Source organism: Pan paniscus, chromosome 16 (assembly GCF_029289425.2).
Source record: "Pan paniscus chromosome 16, NHGRI_mPanPan1-v2.0_pri, whole genome shotgun sequence".
Taxonomy (NCBI): Eukaryota; Metazoa; Chordata; class Mammalia; order Primates; family Hominidae; genus Pan; species Pan paniscus.
Genome location: NC_073265.2, coordinates 89,108,036 through 89,125,284, shown reverse-complemented (window position 1 = coordinate 89,125,284; position 17,249 = coordinate 89,108,036). Strand labels below are relative to the sequence as shown.

Here is a 17,249-nt window from a genome sequence, read left to right as displayed (position 1 = left end):
CATACCACATTTTCACTGAGATGCTACATGAAGAGAATACAAGAAGAAATAAGACAAGCAGAAAAGCCTTCAATGCAGTGTGTATACATCTATTACCTTAGTATAAGGTCAAATATGAAAAATACAGTAAGGCAGAAAAAATACTATCGGATTTTAAAAGAGAAAAACTACTAATGAGAAGGAATCCAGTTTTCAAGGACAGCACAGTCTGGCCTGGGAAAGGAAATCAAGAAGAAAGCGGGATACAAGGAAGAATGACGAAAGGACAATCTTTACCCCCATCTTCCACTCGAAAGCTGTGTATTCCTACCAATTCCCTTCAAACAATCAAAGAATGAGCCTATCACTATGCTTTCTAAAAAAGTATCTTCAGCATTATTCTTTAAGGCCCCAAGCTTTATTAATCATTATTAATGTTAATAATAAGAAAGGACATATACATTATCTTCATTATCTTATATGGGCATATTAAAGAAGGCTTTGGTCACTTCCACGATTACAAACTGTCAATGGCTCTTTTTTTTCTTTTACCTGAAGAACAAAATTTAAACTGCTGAACATTCCAGCGGCACTAAAAACTGGTCTCGAGCTCTCTTTCCCACTTTACCATCTCTTTTTCTGAAAAACCCTCCAATCTAGCCAAACTGTGTCCAACAAGCAGCTCTTCTTTTTCTGTTTTGGCTCTTTTGCTCAAACTGTTCTATGTGGTGTATTTTTTCCACAACTCTGACAATAAAACTTGATATCCAGTTCAAATGTCAATCCTTCCGTGAAGCATTCCCTGAACACCTCCAAACTCTTCCTCTCCTGAACTCCCTAATCCATTATCATGTGTAAGATTTACACATCACTTAGTAATTAATGGGATTTTACCCTGCCTAAACCATTACCTCCTAGAAGCAAAGAGCTATATCTTATATATGTTTCCATTTCAGAATCAACAATATAGAAATAATCACTAAAACAGTGAGAAACAGATAAGGGACAGAGTCCAAAAGAGGAAGGGTTTGGGGGAACCAGAGCCTAGGCCATTGTATGGGGATGATCCATATTTACCAGTTGAAAGAAAAAAACGGGAGGTCAATAAAAAGAAAGAGTTTTGGCAAATGATCACTCAAATGAGGAAATGAAGGTATAATGAGTCTGAGAAGTCATTAAGCCTTGTGGAAACTATGAAAAAAAAAAGAAAGCTCATAAATGAAGTCCCAATGACAGACACATGGGCATGGAGACCGACTGCTTTTGAACAACATTTGAAAGCCATGTGGATAACTCCAAAGCTGTGTCATTAATAGCAAAAGATTTTAATTTATATTATGATAGAATTCTGATGTTAAAAGCCAATATGCCCTTTAATTCTGGTTGATATTTTTACAAAAATAAATGTATAATGACTAATGAAGTTAAGTCTATTTCTTACTCCAACAGAAAATACTGACAGACTACTCACTATCTCTAAGGAAAAAAATGTTCACAAGTAATAAATATTTTAAGCAACTAATTTATAGAGGAAAACCAAGCATAAAGAACTTCTACACAATTCCAACTTTATGTTAAATCTCTCACGTTAAAAAAATAGATAAAAGGCATAAAAGAGAACTAATTAAGCTACCTAACAGATTTAGTGCCATCTTACTAAACACAATAACAAGTGTAGAGTCAAGGAATAACATCATACCTACCATTTATTGGAAGAAAGGAACAACTGTCAAAACCATAAAATAAAACCAAGAAAACCAAAAGTAGAATAAATATATAAAGAGGTAATGAAGTTTAATTTTCAAAAAGCTAACATCTACCAAACCAATTCACAAGTTTAGAAGTTACCTTTTCAGAAAACATCTTATGTTAGATTGACATTGAAATAAAAAGTACCAAAGGAAGCCCTTGGTCAAATACAGGCCTATAACTCCTTCATATAATAAAACCAAGCCATTTCCTATTTATATTATAGACACAAACCTTTGAATAACCTTGCTTTTCAGAAAAAGCAGTAAGACTTGCAATAACCCAGAACCAGTATTTGCACGTTATCAGAATGAAGTAAGGGCATTTAAATGTAGTTTATTTCTCCTCCTCCACAATACTTTCCGGAGACTCTAGCTCACCAGTGGAAGTTGACTGCCTATGTCTTTTCATAACTAAAAGCTTTATTAACATGGGCAGGATAAGTCAATGGGTTTTCCTCATCCCTCTCAAAGTAAAGACTTGCCACATTGGTGCAAGTGTATCTATGCACTAAAATACTATCCCTAAACCATGTGAAAAAACAAGAAAGGAAAAGGAAATTCTATTCCAAACCACACAGCACAGCCTGAAGACAAAGAATGTTGACAATGCAAAACTGTGAGGGGGGCGGGGGAAGTCACCAAATCCCAGCCATTGATCCCTCAAACTGTCATTCACCCCAGCTCTTTGACTGATCCCCCAAACTCTCATCCATCCGAAACCCCAAAGCTTTGTGGCAAGAGGCTAGCCATGAGACCTAAGGATCATCTGGAAAGATCATCAGAAATATTAAACCCACCCTAAAATCTGAAAATAGTGGAGAAGTGTCTGGAGAGATCAGAACACAGACTACAGGGAAGGAATTTCAAAATTCTCTTGATTTAAAGGGCCACATAAAGAGGCGCACCGAAACACACAGCTTCTGGCAGCAGGCAAAAATGGGCAAAAGGGAGAGGAAACTGTTCTTCAGTAACTGTAAGGTAAAAGGAAAAAGAAAAGGGAATAGTTAAGGTCCTACAAGACCTTAAAAGACTCATAAAATTGCAAGTCCCACAACTCTTCTCCAACCATTGAAACAAATGAAAATCACTGAAGTAATAGGACTACTCTATACTGACAAAAGAGGGAATCAATAAACTAGGAATACTATAAAACACTCAATACTATAAAAATAAACAAGGCTGGGCACAGTGACTCACGCCTGTAATCCCAGCACTTTGGGAGGTTGAGGCAAGTGGATCACTTGAGGCCGGGAGTCCGAGACCAGGCTGGCCAACATGGCGAAACCCCGTCTCTACTAAAAATACAAAAAATTAGCCAGGCGTGGTGGCACGTGCCTGTAATCCCAGCTACTTGGGAGGCTGAAGCACAAGAATCACTTGAAACTGGGAGGCAGAGGTTGTACTGAGCTGAGATCACGCCACTGCATTCCAGCCTGGGTGACAGAGTGAGACTCTGTCTCAAAAAAAAGGACAAAAGAAAAATAAAGTCCAGAAAATTAAGAAAGAGAATGTGGTACATATCCAGCAAGGAACCCTGCCCCACCCTCCACTGACCGAAAAAAAAAACCCTAAAGCAGAAAAAAAAACTATAAGCCAATATTCTAAACAGAATTAAATACATTCAAACAAGCATTTGATGATATGAAAACTACCGTGAATCAGAAATCTAAAAACTAAATGGACAAAATACAAAGAGCAATTTAAAAGGTGGCTAAATTCAGACAAGAAATGGGAAAAAATACAACATTAGTACAGAAATGAAGACTAAATTGCAAGGCACCCAAGAAAGAAGTGATTCAAATGAAAATGAGCTACCACAGGTCATGTGTTATGAGCCCCATCTATCCACATCTGGTGTTAGGTTTCATCTGACAACTCTCCTTCCACCATTTCACAGTAACTCAAAAGCCACACACCTTAGGACACTCACATAAGCAAACTTCATGCCTTTTTCATGGTAAAGTAACACATTTATCATGTACTTATATATTCCTTAATGATTTAACATGTCTAAAACCATGCCACTGTTTTAATCAGGTTTAAGTTCCAATCCTTTCTTTTACTGTGTCAGTGACAAAGTTTTTGAATGCTATTTCTCTAATTTCATTGATCACACGAACCCTGTGGCTTTCATTGCATGATTATGCACACATAGTGATTTTGGGGAATAAATATGCTGCGTTATAGCAGAATTGACTGTGGATGTGAGTAAATGTGTGGGTTCGTATACACACATATTTCTTAGCTCTGTCTGCTGAGAAGGAAAAAGACTCCCCAGTAGCAATGAGCGGCAGTCCTAGTACCCAGATCTCGGTTTCTAAATGCTATCCCCCAAAACAAGGAGCCAGGGCTTTGTGGAAAAGAAGATGATTACAGGGTTGGAGCTGGTAAAATGCAAGATGAGCCTGAAGTTTCTCAGAAACTTTTCAGTACCAGAAAGTGAAGAAGAGCTTTCAAGCTGAAGGGAGCATGTAAAAACGACAAGGAACCAACCGGACAGAGCTCTCAATGCCAAAGCAGAACGATCTGAGCAGTAACATAAGCGACAGCATCAGATTGCAACCTAGAAAATAAAAACCTCTGAGTCCATACTGATATAAATGAATGAATAAATAAACGAGGGAGAAGGGACACTTCTTCACTGAAGAATTTTAATAAATGAGAAAGGAACAAGGAAATCACAAAATCACCATGAGGTTAATACTACAGTAGTAGGTATCACAGATAAGTTCCAGCAATGAATGCTGAAGTGAATGGATGAAAGTTGGAAGAAAAAACAGAAATTAGCATAATCTCAAAGTATCTCCCCAAAAATATTTATCAACTACACTATGACTTTACAGAGGAGAGATCAGCAGATATTACCTTAATTAAGTGAACAAGATTAACATCATTAGTAATAAGACAGTGACATCCTGTAGCCCCTGATATAAACATATCTCCTGATATGATACCATTACTTCGGTGTATTGCCAAAAATGTATAATCCCACATTAATCATAAGAAAGCATCAGAGAAACCCAAATTGAAAGACATTCTACAAAATAACGACCAGTACTCTTCAAAAAAGCATCAAGATCATAAAGACAACAGAAAAAATGAGTTAATATCAAGATTTCAGGAGACTAAAGAAACACAACGAATAAATGCAATGTGGGATTATGGATTGAAACTTAGAACTTAGAACAGATAAACACCATTAGAAGAAAAACTGATTAAATTCAAAAGAAGGTTTTCATAGTGAAAAGGTAAACAGTATCATACCAGTATTACTTTCCTGGTTTTGGCATTTACATTATGGTTATATAGCTGTCCAACATTAAAGCTTATTTTCCTGGCATTCCTGAAACTAGGTTAATTACCCTTGCAGATGTGTACTCTGCATCGTACACATCTATTACACATCAAAATCAAGCACAAATCATCTATGTCCACACTCCCCCCTGACCGTGAAAGCCAAGCCTTGCTCACTGGTATTCCGCAGCACCTAGCCCAGTGGACTGAATAAAGTAATGAAGTTACCAGTTGTTACCAGTTATTTCAAACTGTGAAATAAATCTTTATGTTTCTTCTAGAATAAGTTATTAAAAACAAAATATATAAGCCAAAGTAACACAATAGTTACAAAGAATTTGAACTGAATAACTCCTGGATCAGAAGCATAATATTCCTTCCACTATGCTTTATAGCACTTAATTTCACTTTCATAAACAATTTAACATTAATTACATATACAGTGTGTAACATAGAGTTAAAAAGGATCTAGCTATCATATCATTGTATAATTAAAGTGATGCCCAGAAAGGTTATTTTACTTGCTAATGAACAAAACAGTATAACACCAATGCCAACATTAGGCATTTTGATGTTCATTAATTATATACTTTAATTTCAGGAATTAGGCTTTTAAATTTTTTAAGTTAAAAACTAAAGTTTATGGCCAGGCGTGGTGGCTCACGCCTGTAATCCCAGCACTTTGGGAGGCCGAGGTGGGTGGATCACGAGGTCAGGAGATCAAGACCATCCTAGCTAACAGGGTGAAACCCCGTCTCTACTAAAAAATACAAAGAAACAAAATTAGCCGGGCGTGGTGGCAGGCGCCTGTAGTCCCAGCTACTCAGGAGGCTGAGGCAGGAGAATGGCGTGAACCTGGGAGGCGGAGCTTGCAGTGAGCCAAGATTGCGCCACTGTACTCCAGCCTGGGTGACAGAGTAAGATTCCGTCTCAAAAAAAAAAAACAACAAAAAAACTAAAGTTTATGTTTCTTCTAGAATAACAGTTATTAAAAACAAAATATATAAAATCAACACTTCACTTAAAAGAAAGGTTTCCACAAAATTAACTAAAATATTATAACAAATACAGGAATAGTTCATTATCATATAAAAGTAATAAAAATAATGTTGGGTCATTATTATAATTATAAACAACAACCTTGTTCAAGACAAATCAACCACGCTCAAGACACTATGAACATATTCACTGAGTAAGTAAAAGATATAAAACAGGATTCATACTCCTGTTTTAAAATGTTTTGGAAAACAAGACCCAACCACTGTAGAATTAAATAGAAGAATTCGGTGAAAGTAGTTATTTAAATTGTTAACACTTTCAAAGAAAACAGTTTCTCCTAGGAGTTTTGGGACTATAAAGATAAATTACAAACTACTGCCCGAGGAATCAGCATAAATTCAAAATTTCTCAGCTTAATAAGCCAAAAGGCTCTAAAACAATGAAACTCCAATATCAATAGCATACCTGCTGCCTGGTTTCTGGTTTCTAAATACTCTTACCCAATAAAGGAAAATTTGAAATAATGTAATGACTGATTCCAGGACAAGAGCAGGAGATGACCATAAGATGAGCCTGGAATATCTTACTGGTCCGGAATGCAAGAAAGTGCTCAACAAATGATGGGGGCATGTTAAAACAACCAATGAGTTAATGTGAAGAAGTTTCCACTAACCAAATGTGGGTTAATTTGGAACATCAAAATGAATACTGGCAGGTAACAGAAAACAACCTACTTAATAAAAAAGAATCCATTATATCATATTGATATCAAAATGAATAGGACAAGGTCTTCTTTAAAACAGACTAGAATGCCCACTAATAAATGGAGAGGGAACGATGGTTAGAAAAACACTATTTTGCAATTCTGTGTAGTAAGTGATTCAGGCAAGAGTAATCAATGAATGCTAAAACCATTCTGTAAGCGTTTGGAGGAGGAAATTTTCAGTCTCCAAGTGTCTCCAACAGATTATTCAGTAATAACAAAGGGGACTATGATACCTTTTGTAATAGAGAAAACTAGCAGGTAAAACCTTAACTAAGTGGTCCAAATAAACATCAACAACATGGTCAAAATGACACCGTACTGCCTCATGATGTGATGCACTGAGGATATACCATCACTTACATGGGATTTTTGCCAAAAATGCAAAACCTGAATCTAATTACAAAGAAGCACCTGGACAAATCCAAACTGATGGACATCCTACAAAACAAAGGGTCTGTACTCTACAAAACCCAAAAATTAAAAAGGCTGAAGAACTGTTCAGATTAAACAATACAAGGGATATAATTAAAATGCATTGTATAATATTGGAATGGGAAAAATATTAAAGGATATTATTGACACTATGGGAGAAATTTCAACATGAACTGTACATTAAACAATAAGATCAATATTAAATTTCTTGAATCCCCCATACTAATGTAAGAATATGCCCTTATTAGGAGATATCAGTTGAAGTATTTAGGGGTAAGGGAACTTGATGTGCGCAACCTCCTCTCAAATGGTTCAACAATAAAAATAATTTTAATAGGAAGAGAACAAAAAAGAGAAAAAGAGATGAGGAAACAGATCTACACAGTGGATTCTTGATATTATATAACAATGCCTGATGTGTTAATGATAATAACATGTCAGGTTTCCTTGTTAGAAATGTACACAGTGCATTAACATAGCATTTCCATCTATCCCTGTATATAACCTGAATTTAATCATACCTGTGATGTTTTGCCACTGACTTTAACTAAATAAACTTGCATCTTTGACATATTCTAGACCAGAGGTCCCCACCCCGGGGCCATAGATCAGTACCAGTCCATGGCCTGTTAGGAATGGGGCCACACAGCAAGAGATGAGCGGCATGCCAGTGAGTGAACCTTCATCTGTATTTACAGCCGCTCCCCATCGCTTGCATTACCACCTGAGCTCCACCTCCTGTCAGATCAACGGCAACACTTAATTATCGCAGAAGCACAAACCCCACTGTGAACCACACACGCCAAGGATCTAGGTTGTGCACTCCTTATGAGAATCTAATGCCTGATGAGATCATCAGTCACTGTCTCCCATCACCCCAAGATGGGACCCTCTAGTAGCAGGAAAACAAGCTCTGGGCTCCCACTGATTCTACATTATGGTGAGTTGTATAAGTATTTCATCACATATTACAATGTAATAATAATGGAAAATAAAGTGTACAATAAATGTAATGTGCTTGAATCATTTTGAAACCATCCCCTCCCCCCACCATTCATGGAAAAATTGTCTTCCACAAAACTGGTCCCTGGTGCCAAAAAGGCTGGTAATAGCTGCTCTAGGCAGAAGATGTAATCAAGGAGTTTCAAACTGTAAATAAAATAATAATCTCTGTTTCCAGACTTTGTACCCACTCTGCAAATATAAAAAGAGAGCAAGAACGACAAAGCAAATATGGTACATGGTAACAACTGGTGAATCTGCGGCAGATATAAATGGGAGTTCATTGTACTATTCTTGTAACTTTTCTCTAGGTTTGATTTTTTTCCGAAATAAATTAAAAAAAAAAAATCTGTCAACCCTAAAACTTTACTTTGTGGAAATTAAGCCATTTCTGAAAGAAAACAAAAACAAAACCTTAACTCCTAGACTCTTCTCTCCCTTTCTCTTCGTAATCCATATCATCAATTAGGTTTATCACCATTAACAAAAAGGTTTTCAGTATCAAAATAAACATTTTGCCAAAGGAATCCCCAATTTACAAATGGGGTATGTTCCAAAAGCCTATTTGTAAGTCAGCTATTTAGAATGGGGAATGACTTTCACTATTACAAATGGTGACTGGGTTCCTAATGTTGGCTACAAAAGTTCTTTGATGTATTTTCATTAGCAATACAGCTGAATTAGTAATGTATTTCATGTATACTGTGTTAATTTCCATAAGGTTCCCCCTCAACTTGGAGCTTTTCTATAAACATATGAAATTAGTTGGATAAGCTAGAGGGAAGGAATAGGGCCAGAAGGGATGTTGGTTAGTAAGGAACAACAGAGATATGCATTTCAAACTGGAAATACTTCCCTCAGACAAGATGGCTACTCAGTGCCCAGCAAGAAAGCAAAATAGAATCTGAGGAAATGCCCCTTGTGCTCCATAGCTCTCAAATTCCTGCCCTTAGAATAATGACCGTACGTTAATAGAAAACACATAAAGTAAGATTATAATCTGGAAAGTACCTTTATGATTTTTAAAGTGTGATTTGGGAAAACTGGTCTGTGGTTGGTTATTTCCGTTGATTAGGACAACTTCTTTTTTTTTTTTTTTTTTTTTTTTGAGCTGGAGTCTAGCTGTTGCCCAGGCTGGAGTGCAGTGGCACGATCTTGGCTCACTGCAGGCTCCGCCTCCCGGGTTCACGCCATTCTCCTGCCTCAGCCTCCCGCATAGCTGGGACTACTGGTGCCCACCACCACGCCCGGCTAATTTTTTGTATTTTTAGTAGAGACGGGGTTTCACTGTGTTAGCCAGGATGGTCTCAATCTCCTGACCTCGTGATACGCCCGCCTCGGCCTCCCAAAGTGCTGGGATTACAGGCGTGAGCCACCGCACCCGGCCGATTAGGACAACTTCTACTCAATTCAACATTTACTGAGAATTCACTATATCTACTATAATAGGTTGGTTGGTAGATACTGAGCACACAAAAGAGCCAGCTGGTCCTTGACATAGCAATTCAGCCTAATAGAAGACAGTGACATCAATTATATTCAAATAATCAAATAATATTCTAAATACCTAACATGGGATTTACTCTACAAATAGTGCATGTATCATGGGCTTTAGAAGCACACAAGAGCAAGAGCAAAAAACTTTTGTCTAGGAGATTAAAACTGGTATCACAGATGACATCTGAGCTAAGACTTAAAGGATAAGTAGTTCAATAACTATAACTATGTGTGCAAGACAGCATTCCAATCATTGGCAAAAAACAGGAACAAAGATACAGAAGCATCAAATATTTACTATCTTCCAAATGCCAGGCGGCATGCTAATGCCTGGGGATACAGCTAAGAGTAAGATGAACAAGGCCTCTGCCTTTATGGAGTTTACATTCAGGTAATAGACAAATACCATAAATAAGCATTAACTAAACAAACCAGGTATACACAAATTACAATTGTCTTGAAGGAAATAATCTGTGTAAGAGAGTAAAATGACAGACTGCAGTATTAAATAGGATGGTCAGATTAGGTCTCTGAGTGAGAAGTGAGATTTGGGCCAAACTCCAAAGTGTTTAGCCAAGCCAGACATTTGAAGAATATCCCAAGGAGGGAGTACAGAAAGTGCAAAAGGCCCTAAAAGAAAAAAGGGTGCAGAGGGTTTAAGAAACACTGAGAGGCCTTCGTGGCTGACATGTGATGAATGAGGGGAAGAATGATGAGAAGGAGAAAGCTCATTCAGGGCCATTTAGGCCACAGAATGGAGGACTTGATTTTGAGAGGAATGGGAAGTCACCAGAAGATTTTAAGCAGAGAAATGATATGATCCAATGTAGGCTCTTAAAATAATTCTCAGGCTGCTGTGTGAAGAAAAAAAAAAAAAAAAAACTTCTGTGGAGCAAGAAGAAAAAGAAGAAGCCCACTTAGAAAATTACTGCAGTACTTCATGCAAGAGAATGATGGCTTCAAATAAAGAGGTGGCAACGAAGACTAAGAGCAGTGGACTGCTCAAGGCAAATTGTGAAGATGCAACAGGACGCGGGGATGGATCGGACTTAAGAGAAATGGAAAGAATCAAGAATAATATCTTAAGTTTTTGGCTTGGGTACTGCCATTTATGGATATGGGGAATGCCAGCAGAGACACCAGGGTTTAGGGGTAGGAAGAAGGCTGGGGGAGAGGGAAAAAATAGCTATATTTTACCCATATCATTTATATTATATTTGAGATTCCAACTAGACTTCCAAGTGAATATCAAACTCAAGAGAAGTCTGGGCTGGAAAAATAAAAGTAGTAGTCATCAGTATGAAAACATATGGCCTTTTCAGATTAGTGCTAATAGTTGGCTTTGACTAGGGCATAGAAACTGAAAGGTGATGGCTGAAAATGAGCCTCAAAAGACACGATGGAATCATATTATAAAGTGAGCCATGACTAATAGCAATAGCAGTAGTAGTAACGATAGTAATGGTAGGAGGAAAATTGATGCAGGTTATATACCAGGCACTGCACTTTATAATACACACCTCATTTAATCCTCTCAAAAACTGTATGAAATAATGTTATAATTACTATTTTATACACTAAGCCTCAAAAATCATAAGAACTTGCCGAAGAACACAAAGTGTAAGTAACTAAGTAAGAACACAGTAAGAACAGTAGGTATTTTAACTTAGGATGGGAAGTCTGTTGTTGTTGTGATTTTTTTTTTTTTTTTTTTTGGAGATGGAGTCTCATTCTATCACCCAGGCTGGAGTGCAGTGGCACGATCTCGGCTCACTGCAACCTCCGCCTCCTGGGTTCAAGCGATTCTCGTGCCTAAGCCTCCAGAGTGGCTGGGATAACAGGTGTGAGCCACTATGCCCGGCTAATTTTTGTATTTTTAGTGGAGACGGGGCTTCACCACGTTGGCCAGGTTGGTCTCAAACTCCCGACCTCAGGTGATCTGCCCGCCTCCACCTCCCAAAGTTCTGGGATTACAGGCATGAGCCACCGCGCCCAGCCAGGAAGTCTGATTTTACAGGCCAATCTTCTATCCCTTACATTACTGCCACTCTATTGATCTCATACGCCTTCAAAAGTTGTTTTTTTTCTCTAAGAAGAAATGACACATAGATCTGAATTTTAGAAATATAATTCCAATTTCTATGTAGAAGATGGACAGCTAAGGATGAGGACGAGAGGTGAAACAGGCAAATATAGTATTAGTCAATGCAAGAGCCGCTTGTTTTATTAAGCCCAAAAGTTACAATTTCTCTTACCAGGTCGAATGGGAAGCAGCCCTTTGTTCCAAGTGTCACAAATCATGCCTCAAATGAATCCAAGTCAACCTGCACATGCATGCTGCTGGTCACGCAAAAGTAACAAAGTAAAAATGTCCAGCTCATGCAGTATAAACTTACTGACCACTACTGAAAACCTTTCTCAAGCATATAATTTTAATAATGGTGAGAATTTTTTTAAGTCCATATATTAAAGGTTTTTGTTTTGTTTTTGCTTTGTTTCGTTTTTATGTTTTCATGTTTTCTTGTTTCTTTATTTTGTTTTCGAAGTTTGTATTTTTGTGTAAGGAAGTAAAATTAGTATTAATTCAAGACAACCATAAAAAGACATGCCCGGGTTGGTATTTACTAGAAGTTTAATTAATTAATATGTTTTTCACCCATGTTTGTTCCTCTGGCTTTTATCAACATCACTTGTTAAAATAATGATGAAGTAAATTACCTGCCTTCATACACCAATGTTTAAATATGGTATTCCACCTCACAAAGGATCTAATATTTTTAACTCATATGCTTATGATTTCATCTCGACTAAGATAATTAATATAATTAAAATATTAAATTCAGTAAATATCAATTAAATTCTGTAAATATAAATATTATTAAAGTATAAAGCATCTATATAAAAATGTAGTACTTATTAAATAAGTACCAACCTATATCGTGTGCTATGTGTAAGATTTACTAATTAACAAATGGATTTACACTCTTAATTATAATAAACTGGACACAAGGTCCATTTATTATAAGGCACACAGATAAACTATACACGAGAAAATCATTAATTTCACACCAAATAAAAGTATTTTAAAAATTACAGATTAACTAAAGTTACTTTAAAATATTAAAATAACCTTCAATATTAAAATATTTAAAAACTTTTCTTCAGAAATTAAGCTATTTTAAAATACCTATTCAAGGTAGATTACAGAAGTATTCTTCTAACTTTAAATTTTAAATACCATATCTTAGAGACCACTCCCACAGACAATCCCTAAAAGACAGAATTCACTGAAGATTGGGAAACTATTTATATTTAACTTGAATCTTTAGAAAAATATTTGGGGAGATTATGGAGATTAGAAACAAACTATGGTTGAAGATCAAAATTCTAATGTTTTAAAACAGCCAATTAAGCGTTTTATGTATAATCTGACAATGAATTTAAGATGCTGGGATATTTTATCCAAAACAAACACATTAAGCATTCTCTATTGATACATTCTACGAAATCCTTTTGGTCACAAACACTAAACGTATGGGTACTGGGCAGGGTACCTACATAATCTTCAGAGGAAAGAAGAAACAAAAGCCAGAAGGGATGCAGGGAGATCAGGCAATACGCATTTTTGCACATGAAGCTTCAGGCAGTGTGCTAGAACTTTTACACTCGCTATCTCATTTAATTCCAACACGGGGCAGGTAGTGTAATTCTATCTCATTTTACAGGAGATATCTCAACTCTGTCAGCAGTGGAGCTGGATCTGAATCAAGATCTGACTACAGAGTCAAGCAGCCTTCCTTTACTGGGGCTTGCAAATCAGCATATGTTAAAAGCATTCTCTTGCATGAGGTTATCCAGCTTAAAGGGTGATCTGATTTCCATATTTACACTTATTATTTAAACATTAGGAGAGAAGGCACTCACTTCTCCATTTACTAAGAATCCACAGATTTTCTTTCTTATCTAGAAAAAAGAAATAGTGATCATTTTTGGTCCACAAATGGTTTTCTCATAGTGTCATCGCATAAAAGAAAACTTCAGCTAGACTTTGAAACATTCATATGTACCATGAGTAACCGGGGCACGGTCTGATGAAAACACAGAATATGTGAAATTAGAAATGCCCCCAAATCCAGGCCCATCATCACCGTATATTACACTACATTCTTCTTGCCAGACTAAAAGCAGCAAAGGGAGGAAAAAAGATGGTTTTCCAACCTGACAAGCATAATGCTATTTTTCAGTAACAAATTTCCTCATGGCTTCTTCCTCCTAAATCAGAACACAAATCTACTGAAAAGATTTAGCTAGACTATTTCAAACTCCAAAATCATATTCTAATGAACATTTCCACAATTTCTTAACCACCCTCAGAATATAATGCAATATTCCTCTTTTTGGTAGCCAATTAATGGATGACACTGCTATTGCTGGAATATTAATAAAATTAATATTAACCCACAATGCATGATGGAAAAGGCAAATTGTAATGAAATTGCTTTGAAAAACATAACATCACCATTTGAAACAACTCAACCTTTTTAAGAGATTATTTCCAACTGCATTTACAAAAAAAAATCCTTGTCACACATACCCATATGAAAACAAACTCTAAGAATACAGAAGGAAATTATTCTCAAACCATTAATTCAACATGGTGACATTACAATTATTTCTGGGTGTCAATAAGCTATTTTCCTTCCACTGAACACCCCCCAGAATTTAATTTTTTAAACAACTTTTGAAGGCAAGTAAAGTGTAATTTTAACACTTTTGTTCTAATATGAAATCAAACCACAATTTTATATATAACCATAGTGTGAATTAAAGGAAATAGGTAAGCAAATAATTGCGTTTAGAGAGGTCACCATTACTTCACAGTCACTGTCTTCACTAAGTAGCTACTGGAACCACACTCTTCAACAAAACTGTTAATCTAGAGTCTACAAACATTCAAATCACCAGTTTTAGCTCTTCAGAGTACTTTTGATTATTGTAACACCATTATCACAACTTTTTGCAACAATGCTCACTGAGAATTAAAATAAAGGTGATTCTATTGTCAATTAATGTGTCACCATATAACAAATACTGATCTTAATGTTTTATGATATACAGGTGTGTGTTTATGACATTTAATATAAACTAATCTAAATCAGCACCTGCTTTAGTGAAAACTCTTGATTCCCTAAAACAAAAGTTGTAATTTACAGAAAAAGAAATGGAGACTGAGCTCTCCAAAAATACACACACACACACACACACACACACACAGAGTACATACAAAAGCCATAAAGGCACAATGCAGTCATTTTTATCCTCACTTCCTAAATTCATATTAAAAGAAATGTCATTTTTGTATGTTTAAAAAAGAACTATTTTGTTTACCTTTTCCACAGACTGTTCAAGAACTGCCAAGGTAACACAGATTCTAAAACTGACAACTAGAGTACTTAGCAGTTGCCAAAACAACACAGCTGGATTCTTAAAGGGAAAGTACTCTTGGGTAATGTACACCTAATTACAGCTTTAGAGAATCTCCTCTTCATATAGTAATAGATGATACAAGACACAAGGGAAACACACTGCGCTAAAAACCCGAAAAAATGTTAAGACAATGTTTGTTTAAAAATACATATGCTATTGTTAACACATCACAGCAGGCCTTTCTAATAGGGCATTTATTGGAATCCCAATCTCACTGTAAACTAAAACGCAGGTTAACACTATGTTATATTCAAGCTACACACGGTTCCCTGCTGGACCATAACAGGAGGCTCGCTTCACAGCTCAGGAATCTATTTCGGATGTGAGCAACAATTCTACAGCTACACTTTTAAAGAAAAACTGTTTTCTTATTCAGGATTGCTCACCTTTTCCAAACTTGTTTGCACTATCTCACTTACTTTAACCCTCACTGCTCAAAGGCATGAAATCGAGCCAAAAAGCAAAGTTTCTAACACAAAAAATATTTTCTGCGTGCTGGGATCTAGCCGGATGGCAGGGGTTCAGCCAGCGGTTCCCTGTGCAGCCCCTCTGTCCCCGCGACGTCTCCCCGCACGATCCGGCGTCCGCAACCGCAGGTGTCCGCCCCAAACACCGACCCCGCCACTGACATCTACACACTCACAGAATTCGTACCTAAGCGTTCCGCCCCGTTGGACCAATCTTCTCCCAAAGCAGAAGTGGGGGAACTTCTTCAAGTCCAACAGGGCAGAAGGCCCCCCGCACTTGGGGCTAATCCCTTCGGGGAGACCCCCGGGCTTGGAGGGAAAAGGGGAAGGAAAGGGCCCTCGGAGCGCACCACCTCGGAGAAGCTCCGGGGTCTCCAGAGAACTCCTTCAACTTTCAAGGAGGCGACGTCCACCACCGCCCCCCGGCCCCAAGCGGTGCGCGCCCGGGGAGGCTGCTCGCCACCAGCCCGCGCGACTGAGCTCCCCTCGGCCCGCCCAGCCGAGCCCCATCCAGCCCCCCCGGCCCGCCCTCAGGGCACCCCGCCCCCACCTCCCCGGGCGCCTAGCTCCTCAGCGCCGACCCCGACCCGACCACCCCTCGCCGCCTCCCAGCACCCTACCCGCCTCCCAGCACCCTACCCGCCCCGCCAATGCGCGAACGCGACCCTGGCCCCCTCCAAGCCCGACACGGCCTCGTCCAGGGGTCCCCGGAGCCCCCCGGGCGACCCTCTCGGCCGCGCCGTCCCCCGCCCCAGCACCTCCACCCCAACCCCTACTCGGTCCCCTAAGCGAGACGCCGCCCCCCTCCAGCACTGCCGGCGCCGCGGACTGAGCCCCGCTGCCCGCGGCCCTCACCGTATCTCCGGAGCAGCTGGCGGGCGCGCACACGCCGCAGCCCGGGCCCGCCACCAGCGCTCCGCGCCGCCCGGAGCCGCCTCTTTCAGCCCGGGACTCGCCGGGACATCCGCGCACGGATCCCCACACCGGGGCTATTTTTAGGAGACAAGCCTCGGCCAGACCGGAACTCGTTCTGTGCTGCGCGTGCGCACTACGTCCGCCGCCTCGGTGTCCCTCCGCAGCCCTGCCTCCCCTCCCTCCTGGGTTCCCTTCCTCGCCTCTCCCCGTCAGTTTCTTTTCAGGACTGAATTATCCTCTCGGTGGGTTCTAGAGTAATTGGAATGGGAAAGACAAGGGTAGGGCAAAGAGAGTCACGGTGCTTGGAAGCGGGCGCTATTCCACAAGGACGTGGGGGCGGACTATGTTTTTCCGGGTGGGTGAGGAGACGATCACCCGGCACAGGAAGGAGATGACGGCGGCTTGGCGCCGGGGCCGCGGGTTGGAGCTCGCTTTCCTCTGAAGGACCGTGTTCTCCTGGAAGGGATACTGGTCACTTGATGAGGGCCCGGGCGCCTCCCAGGGCGGGGCGGCCCGGCGGCGTCGCGCCCTGCCGCCCCCGCTCCGCCGCTCAGCCGCCGCCACCTCCGTGACCAGCCCCCGGGAGCCCAGGCCGGGAGCGGCCCGGTGACGCGGCGCGTGGCAAATCGCCGCGCGTGGCCTCCAGGGCGGCCAACCCGG

At 39.5% G+C, this 17,249-nt stretch overlaps 1 protein-coding gene across 20 annotated transcripts in view; it reads right to left on the bottom strand.

Annotated features, from left to right (window-relative positions):
- MEF2A (myocyte enhancer factor 2A) overlaps window positions 1-17,038 on the bottom strand; it is a 150,656-nt gene extending 133,618 nt beyond the window's left edge. For 8 of the 20 annotated variants that reach the window (XM_008969868.6, XM_008969867.6, XM_063596941.1 and 5 more), the window contains exon 1: window positions 16,530-17,038. The gene's annotated coding sequence lies outside the window, so the exon portion shown is untranslated. The remainder of the gene's footprint in view (window positions 1-16,529) is intronic. The other 12 variants (XM_055098867.2, XM_055098868.2, XM_063596943.1 and 9 more) reach the window with 7 other exon arrangements.
- Between the last annotated feature and the right edge of the window lie 211 nt (window positions 17,039-17,249).